General features: G+C 44.3%; 1 pseudogene; it reads left to right on the top strand.

Annotated features, from left to right (window-relative positions):
- Positions 1-3,275: 3,275 nt before the first annotated feature.
- On the top strand, positions 3,276-7,587 carry LOC114239051 (UPF0538 protein C2orf76-like; annotated as a pseudogene).
- The last annotated feature ends 943 nt before the right edge of the window (positions 7,588-8,530 follow it).

Here is an 8,530-nt window from a genome sequence, read left to right as displayed (position 1 = left end):
GGACAGATGGAGGGTTGTACTTGATGCTATATAGCCTGCTTAAGACTTCTAGAAGCAGGATTCCATAGCACTCTGCACATCTTTCCTTCTGAAATTCCTTTTAAAGGTCATCTCTGTCTTTGGAAAGCATGAGCAATGCTGCCTACCTAAATATAGATACGATGGAAACTCACCCACTGTATCACTCTTATAGATTCTGGGCAAATTGTACTTTAAAAGATGTCATTCACTTAAGGTGACCATCTTTGTGACTGCTAAAAACACAAGCCTGTTATTCAGTTCAATTAACGTGTATTGAGGAACACCTTCTATGAGCTGTCAGAGCAATTTTAAAGCCCAAGAGGCCCAGCTAGCCACTGGTGTTGTAGACACAACCATGCACTGCACTGCTTCCCCTACAGCCACAGAATCACTGCAGTGCCTTCTGGATGGCAGGGAAATGAAGACCAGTAGCGTCCTTACTTGGGTTAATTGCATCATGATAGGCGGGTGGGTCTCCCACCTCCACCCCATGTATGCTCTAAATTTCAGAACCAATTCTACAAAGTCACATAATGAAGATTAAGGAATAGATTTGATTGAGGAAATGAAAAACTCACAAGGGCAAGTCAGCAATACAGATTATTCATAGTACATTTCATCTTTCATTATCCTAATTGAAAGGCATGCCAGGGCCAGGGAGGCAGCCAGGGAGGGGCACCTCTAAGACTTCATTCAAGAGACATCTGCCATGAGGAGCACAGTGAACAGACAGCCTCCTCTTTTAGGGCCTCTGGAATCTACAGGAAGGCCAGCTCTCCTCCGGAAGCTCCCCAATGGCTGAGCATCATACAAGTTACAGGGGCCTACTCTCACCACCATTATTCAACATATTTTTGGATGTTTTAGCCACAGCAATCAGAGAAGAAAAAGAAATAAAGGAATCCAAATCGGAAAAGAAGAAGTAAAACTGTCACCGTTTGCAGACGACATGATACTATACATAGAGAATCCTAAAAATGCCACCAGAAAACTGCTAGAGCTAATCAATGAATTTGGTAAAATTGCAGGATACAAAATTAATGTACAGAAATCTCTTGCATTCCTATACACTAATGATGAAAAATCTGAAAGAGACATTAAGGAAGCACTCTCATTTACTATTGCAACAAAAAGAATAAAATACCTAGGAATGAACCTACCTAAGGAGACAAAAGACCTGTATGCAGAAAACTATAAGACACTGATGCAAGAAATTAAAGATGATACAAACAGATGGAGAGATATACCATGTTCTTCGACTGGAAGAATCAACATTGTGAAAATGACTATACTACCCAAAGCAAACTACAGATTCAGTGTAATCCCTAACAATGGCATTTTTCACAGAACTAGAACAAAAAATTTCACAATTTGTATGGAAACACAAAAGACTCCGAGTAGCCAACGCAATCTTGAGAAAGAAAAACGGAGCTGGAGGAATCAGGCTCCCTGACTTCAAACTATACTACAAAGCTACAGTAATCAGGACAGTATGGTACTGGCACAAAAACAGAAATATAGATCAATGGAACAGGATAAAAAGCCCACAGATAAACCCACGCACATACAGTCACCTTATCTTTGGTAAAGTTGGCAAGAATATACAATGGAGAAAAGACTGCCTCTTCAATAAGTGGTGCTGGGAAAACTGGACAGCTACATATAAAAGAATGAAATTAGAACACTCTCTAACACCATATACAAAAATAAACTCAAAATGGATTAAAGACCTAAATGTAAGGCCACACACTATCAAACTCTCAGAGGAAAACATAGGCAGAACACTCTATGACATAAACCACAGCAAGATCCTTTTTGACCCACCTCCTAGAGAAATGGAAATAAAAACAAAAATAAACAAATGGGACCTAATGAAAGTTCAAAGCTTTTGCCCAGCAAAGGAAACCATAAACAAGACGAAAAGACAACCCTCAGAATGGGAGAACACATTTGTAAACAAAGCAACTGACAAAGGATTAATCTCCAAAATATACAAGAAGCTCATGCAGCTCAATATCTAGAAAACAAACAACCCAATCCAAAAATGGGCAGAAGACCTAAATAGACATTTCTCCAAAGATATACAGATTGCCAACAAACACATGAAAGGATGCTCAACATCACTAATCATTAGAGAAATGCAAATCAAAACTACAATGAGGAGAGCACAGAAGATGGCGGAAGAGTAAGACACGGAGATCACCTTCCTTCCCACAGATACATTAGAAAACTACAATGAGGTATCACCTCACACCAGTCAGAATGGCCATCATCAAAAAATCTAGAAACAATAAATGCTGGAGAGGGTGTAGAGAAAAGGGAACCCTGCTACACTGTTGGTGGAAATGTAAATTGATACAGCCAGTATGGAGAACAGTATGGAGGTTCCTTAAAAAACTAAAAATAGAACTACCATATGATCCAGCAATCCCACTACTGGGAATATACCCAGAGAAAACCATAATTCAAAAAGAGTCATGTACCACAATGTTCACTGCAGCTCTATTTACAACAGCCAGGACATGGAAGCAACTGAAGTGTCCATTGACAGATGAATGCATAAAGAAGATGTGGCACATATATACAATGGAATAGTACTCAGCCATAAAAAGAAATGAAATTGAGTTATTTGTAGTGAGGTGGATGGACCTAGAGTCTGTCATACAGAGTGAAGTAAGACAGAAAGAGAAAAACAAATACCGTATGCTAACACATATATATGGAATCTAAAAAAAAAAAAATGGTTCTGAAGAACCTAGGGGCAGGACAGGAATAAAGATGCAGACGTAGAGAATGGACTTGAGGGAAGGGTAAGCTGGGACGAAGTGAGAGTGGCCTGAACTTATATATATTACCAAATGTAAAATAGATAGATAGTGGGAAGCAGCCACATAGCATAGGGAGATCAGCTCGGTGCTTTGTGACCACCTCGAGAGGTGGGATAGGGAGGGTGGGAAGGAGACACAAGAGGGAGGGGATATGGGGATATAAGTATACGTATAGCTGATTCACTTTGTTATACAGCAGAAACTAACACAACAATGTAAAGCAATTTATACTCCAATAAACATGCACACAAAAAAAAAGTTACAGGGCCTGGCCATTTTTGCCCAGTGGGGTATTCCTCTGTGGGCAGTCTTAGTGCTGGCCTTCCCTGTTGGGCTGACCAAAACTATCCCAGAGCTGCATCAGGGAATGCCAGGAGCAGTCTCCTTGTGCACATGTGAGGGATTCCCTGGAGTACCTTCCTATGAATGAAATTGCTGGATCGAAAGGAATTTCTTCACGTGGCTTTCAAAGAAGTGACCATTACAGGTCACCTCATTCATGCATTTGAGCAATGCAATTTCAAACCTGTAGTATATTAAGGGCTTAATTTGGACCAAACTGTAAAGGAATTTACAGTATTTCTAAAGCAAGATGCCCCTTTAAGGATCAGCCTACCACCACCACTCAGAAATTATAAATACGCGGGCTTCCCTGGTGGCGCAGTGGTTAAGAATCCGCCTGCCAATGCAGGGGACAAGGGTTCGAGCCCTGATCCGGGAAGATCCCACATGCCACAGAGCAACTAAGCCCGTGCGCCACAACTACTGAACCTGCACTCTAGAGCCCTCGAGCCACAACTACTGAGTCTGCGTGCCACAACTACTGAAGCCCATGCGCCTAGAGCCCGTGCTCTGCAACAAGAGAAGCCACCGCAGTGAGAAGTCCGCACACCGCAACGAAGAGCAGCCCCCGCTTGATGCAGCTAGAGAAAACCCGTGCAGCAACGAAGACCCAACACAGCCAAAAATAAATAAACAAAATAAATTTATATTAAAAAAAGAAATTATAAGTATGATAAACTAAAGATTATTCCTCAAGCATATAAACCAAAGACAAATGAACATGTGTTGCGTTTGTAAGACAGCAACAGACTCCCGTTGAAAGAGGATGGCTCTCAGAGCAGCTGGAATCACCAATGAGACTGAAACAGCATCTTCTGTGAAGACGATTATAGAACTACAAAGCTAATCCCATTTCATCCTGTGAGAACCTCCCGGGGCTTCCTTTCTGCATACCTGTATTAAGAGGTTTATCCACGAGCGAGTACAGTACACCTGCCTGAGGTTCTTCCTCCCAAATCTGCCTGCCTTCCTCCTCTCTTCACACAGGTGTCCGATCCACACTGTGGTCTGAAGTCTTCCCGCACTGGTTCCTCCCTGCTTATCTTTCACGGGCATTATCCCCAACAAATTTCTAGCACTTGTAACTGGGTCTTACACTTTCTGGATGACCTAAATGAATACAGCCGTGACAGTGGCTGGACACAATGTGGGCTTTGTTCCAGAGGAGGGAGCCCTTTCCTCTTTTTGGCCCCCCATTTTCACATTGCTGGAGTTGGGGTGGGGGAGGGAGGATAAAGAATGCTTATTGCCAAGCAGCCCGGATTTGGGATGCCAGCTGTTTATAGCAGTTGTCTGAGAAAGCCAGCTGCTCTGATTCTTTGGAAAATTTGGCTCTTGAGATGATGGAAGATTCTGGTCCTATAGGAAGCTGATTTTATTTTTTTCTAATTTTTTTTCTTTCTTTTATTTTTATTTTTTATTGGGGTATAGCTGCTTTACAATGTTGTGTTAGTTTCTGCTGTACAGCAAAGTGAATCAGCTTTGTGTATACATATATCCCCTCTTTTTTTGGATTTCCTTCCCATTTAGGTCATCACAGAGCATTGACTAGAGTTCCCTGTGCTACACAGTAGCTTCTCATTAGTTATCTAATTTTATACATGGTATCGATAGCGTATATATGTCAATCCCAATCTCCCAATTCATCCCACCACCCCCCCCCAACTTAGGAAGCTCATTTTAGATGTAGCTTCTTCCACGGGGAGAAAGGCAGTCCTGCTGCCCAGGTGACCCAGGGTAACTCCCAGGGCTGTTTGGGGATAGTTCTGCTCGTTGTTCAATACACAGACAACACTGCTCTTTTTATTCACACACCATGGCAAGCCTTCAAAGCAGGAGTTACTTAGGCAATCCTGGATTCTACAGCTCTCCATTCCTAACTTAGAGCAGGGCTATACATGCATTCCCTGATCTTAAAACTTTCAATTTAAAAAAAAAAGTCCAGCTGGAGAGATACACACTGTCACATGTGTACCACTCTGTGCTCCAACACCAAAAACAAGTTGGGCTTGTTGTTATGTTTTGCAAGGATTTATTTTCTCTCATTTTCCCTCCAACATGCCACCCCCAATCCTTACCACCCCTAGCACCATATAACCATCCTTCTTCCCTCCCCCTCACTTCATTTGTTCTCTCTGATGCAGGAAGAAAGAATTAGCACAATCCCTTTTTTTTGAACAATTGATTTATTCCAAGGAGCAGAGTGCAGTTCACGTGTTCCTGTATCAATACCTCTTTGAAAAAGAGGGTGGAGAAACTAAGACACAAACAAGGCAAATTGTACTAAGCAAAGTGATAACAGGTTTTCTATCAAGAGAATCCAGGACTTGGGTACCTAATTTGGGTATCTCTGCCCCTCCCCCAATGTCTAAGCACAGCTGCAAATGGACACCAACAGAGAAGCGGCAGCATGTAGGAGAGTGGGAATCACAGGAGTGGACTAAGGTCTTATTTGGCTCATAATATGCAGAAGGCAGCCAGAGAGCTTCTGGTCCAACACTTCCACTTACAGATGAGGAAACAGGTGCAATACCTTAACCTACTCAGAGTTTTACAACTAGTTGTGGCCCCTCAGAAGTAGGACCCCAGTCTCCAGACCCCTAATCTAGTCTCTTTCCTCAGTGCCTGAACTGTTTCTTGGTTATTTGACATTTTCCTGCCTCTATAACCCCAGCTGCTTCTGTGTAACCCTTACCAAGGATAAACCTAAATGGGGTGGCCCTTATTTCCTCTTTACTTGCAGCAAGGATATGGCATAGTCAGCAGGCATCGTATGAACTGGCAACAGTGCTGTAACCTTCCGCTCAGGGGCCGGCCCCTTATACTCTTTTACCACCTAACTTGCCCTCTTGCGTCCAACAGCCCCACCATCATCCACGTTTATTGCATTCTCCACAGAAGAGAGAAGCACAATTTATAAAGTCGATGAAGGGCACTGAAATCTTCGGTTTCAATAAGCAAGAATGGACACTGGCAGGTAATTAGTCCTCTCCTGTACTGAGTCAGTTCCCTACAGTTATTTTTTATTTTTTTTAAACACAAAGTTGGTTCTTTTTTTCACACAGTTTCCTGGGATTTCCTTTTTTTTTTTTTTTAAATGTGACACATACTTTTAATTTTATTTATTTATTTAAGGCTGTGTTGGGTCTTCGTTTCTGCGCGAGGGCTTTCTCTAGCTGTGGCAAGTGGGGGCCACTCTTCATCGCGGTGCGCGGGCCTCTCGCTATCGCGGCCTCTCTTGTTGCGGAGCACAGGCTCCAGACGCGCAGGCTCAGTAGTTGTGGCTCACGGGCCCAGTTGCTCCGTGGCATGTGGGATCCTCCCACACCAGGGCTCGAACCCGTGTCCCCTGCATTGGCAGGCAGATTCTCAACCACTGCGCCACCAGGGAAGCCCCCTACAGTTATTATATGTGGTCATTTGCATCACTGGCCCCAATATTTTATCTCTTCCTGAATTCACACCCTTTTCCGTATGTGGCCACTTTGCTTTGTCAGCTTGACTAAGTTGGAACTCCATTTCCCAAAATTTTCTTCTGTCTGGTCCTGGATTAAGTTGGCCACTAGAAAAATTTATGTGAGTTTTGGAAAAGGGAAGTAAAGCAGCAGCCACTGTCTATGTTCTGGAGGTGTGTGTCAGGCCTGGCACTGCTGCAGCCCCCATACGTTGTCACCGCCCTGCATGCTCCCCTTGTTGGCACGGAGGACAGCCAGCCCACAGGTCCTCCAGTTCCTGCTGGAAATCCTCCTTCACCTTCTGCAGCTCCTGAGCCAACGATGTGTGCAGCCGGCCACACACACACCAGCAAGGGCACCAGCCTCCCTACAAGACACTGTGTCTTCACGCTTGGAGACAGAGGCTGATGTGGGTTCCAGGTGGTCCTTGCTCTGACCTGCAGTCTGTTTGACTTTCCCTTCCAGATGCTGGCCCTGACTACCTCAGGCTCAATGTCAGGTATGGAGGCAACAGCTTTACGTTGACTTCTTAACCAGCTCCCACAACTGCATAAGCCTCAGACCCTACACCAAATCCCCTATTCTATGTCACTCACAGTAGTTCTGCTTCTCTAATCAAACTCTCAGTGATACTCCACTGACTTTACATCTACCCCTCCCTCCACCGGCAGAGTAAATTTCCTCACCTGTTGACTTTGGGTTTGGCCAGTACTTTGCCTTGATGTGACATGAGCAGGGACCTGTCCAGTGGATGCTCTGCTGTCACCACGAGAAAAGCGTACTCTGACCAGCCCCTGCTCTCAGGAGAAAGAGGGATTCGTGTGGACACAGTCACCCCGCCACTGCAGTCTGAAGCAAAACTGCCCCAGACAACCCCAGACCCACAGTGCAAAGTAGAACCGTCAATCCTAGCCCAGCCTCATCAGCCAAGCACCAGCTGACTCACAAATGCATGAACAACAGTAAAGACTTGTTTCATTAAAGCCATTGAGTTGCAAGGTGCTTCCTTACACAGCAATAACTGACCAATATACTGTTATAAAACTTTTAAGTCAGAAAATGGATTCCATACATCTCTGACTGTTGCCAAAGTTTACTTTTATGTGTTTGCAGATAACTTTATCAATACTTCATTAAAAAAACCCCTCTCTTTCCATTTCAGTCTACAGAGGCAGGAGAGGGAAGCGAGGACTTGAAGAGCTGTGGTCCAGGATGGTCTCTCAGTCTCTCTCTCTGTTGTCAGACAACTACCGGGAGGCTCAGGTAGTGACTGCCAAGCTGACGGCATGGAGGTCCCACAGGGAACTGCAGGTTTTCCTCAGGACCGGTCCCTCAAGGGGCAGTGAGGGAGCAGCAGCAGTAGCTGAGGGTGGAGGTGAGATGAAGGGTCCTGCACTTTTATCTTGAGGCTCCCAGAAGTTTCCCTCCACTCTGCTTCTTCTTGGGGAGCCAAACAGAAAGAGCAAATGAAAAGCATCCTTCAAACAAGCCCTGGAAGGAAGCCGAGTAGCAGGAGTTCAAAGGCCCTGAGTCATCACTTTCAGGCACCTTGGACAGGTTCTTTCCCTGTAGCAGAGTGTTCCCCCTTAATCACTTGGGGACTTTCTGTGAAACTATTTGCTGACACAGGTCTCTCCAGCTGGAAAGGACTGTTTCCCTCGTTCAGGCCACAGGGGCCAGCCTAACTTCTGCCCTATTGTTGGAAACAGCTCTTATTAGTTCTGTCCTGGCTTTAGCCTAACTGCCCCTCCGCAGCACTCACAAATCCTTAATGCTACAGGTAGCTGATGCAGTGTTTAAAGATATAAACTTCAAATTAGGAGTTTGGGATTAACATATACACATTATTATATATAAAATAGATAACCAACAAGGACCTACTGT

This window comes from Balaenoptera acutorostrata, chromosome 10 (genome assembly GCF_949987535.1).
Source record: "Balaenoptera acutorostrata chromosome 10, mBalAcu1.1, whole genome shotgun sequence".
NCBI lineage: Eukaryota > Metazoa > Chordata > Mammalia > Artiodactyla > Balaenopteridae > Balaenoptera > Balaenoptera acutorostrata.
This window is presented reverse-complemented; position numbering and strand designations above follow the sequence as displayed.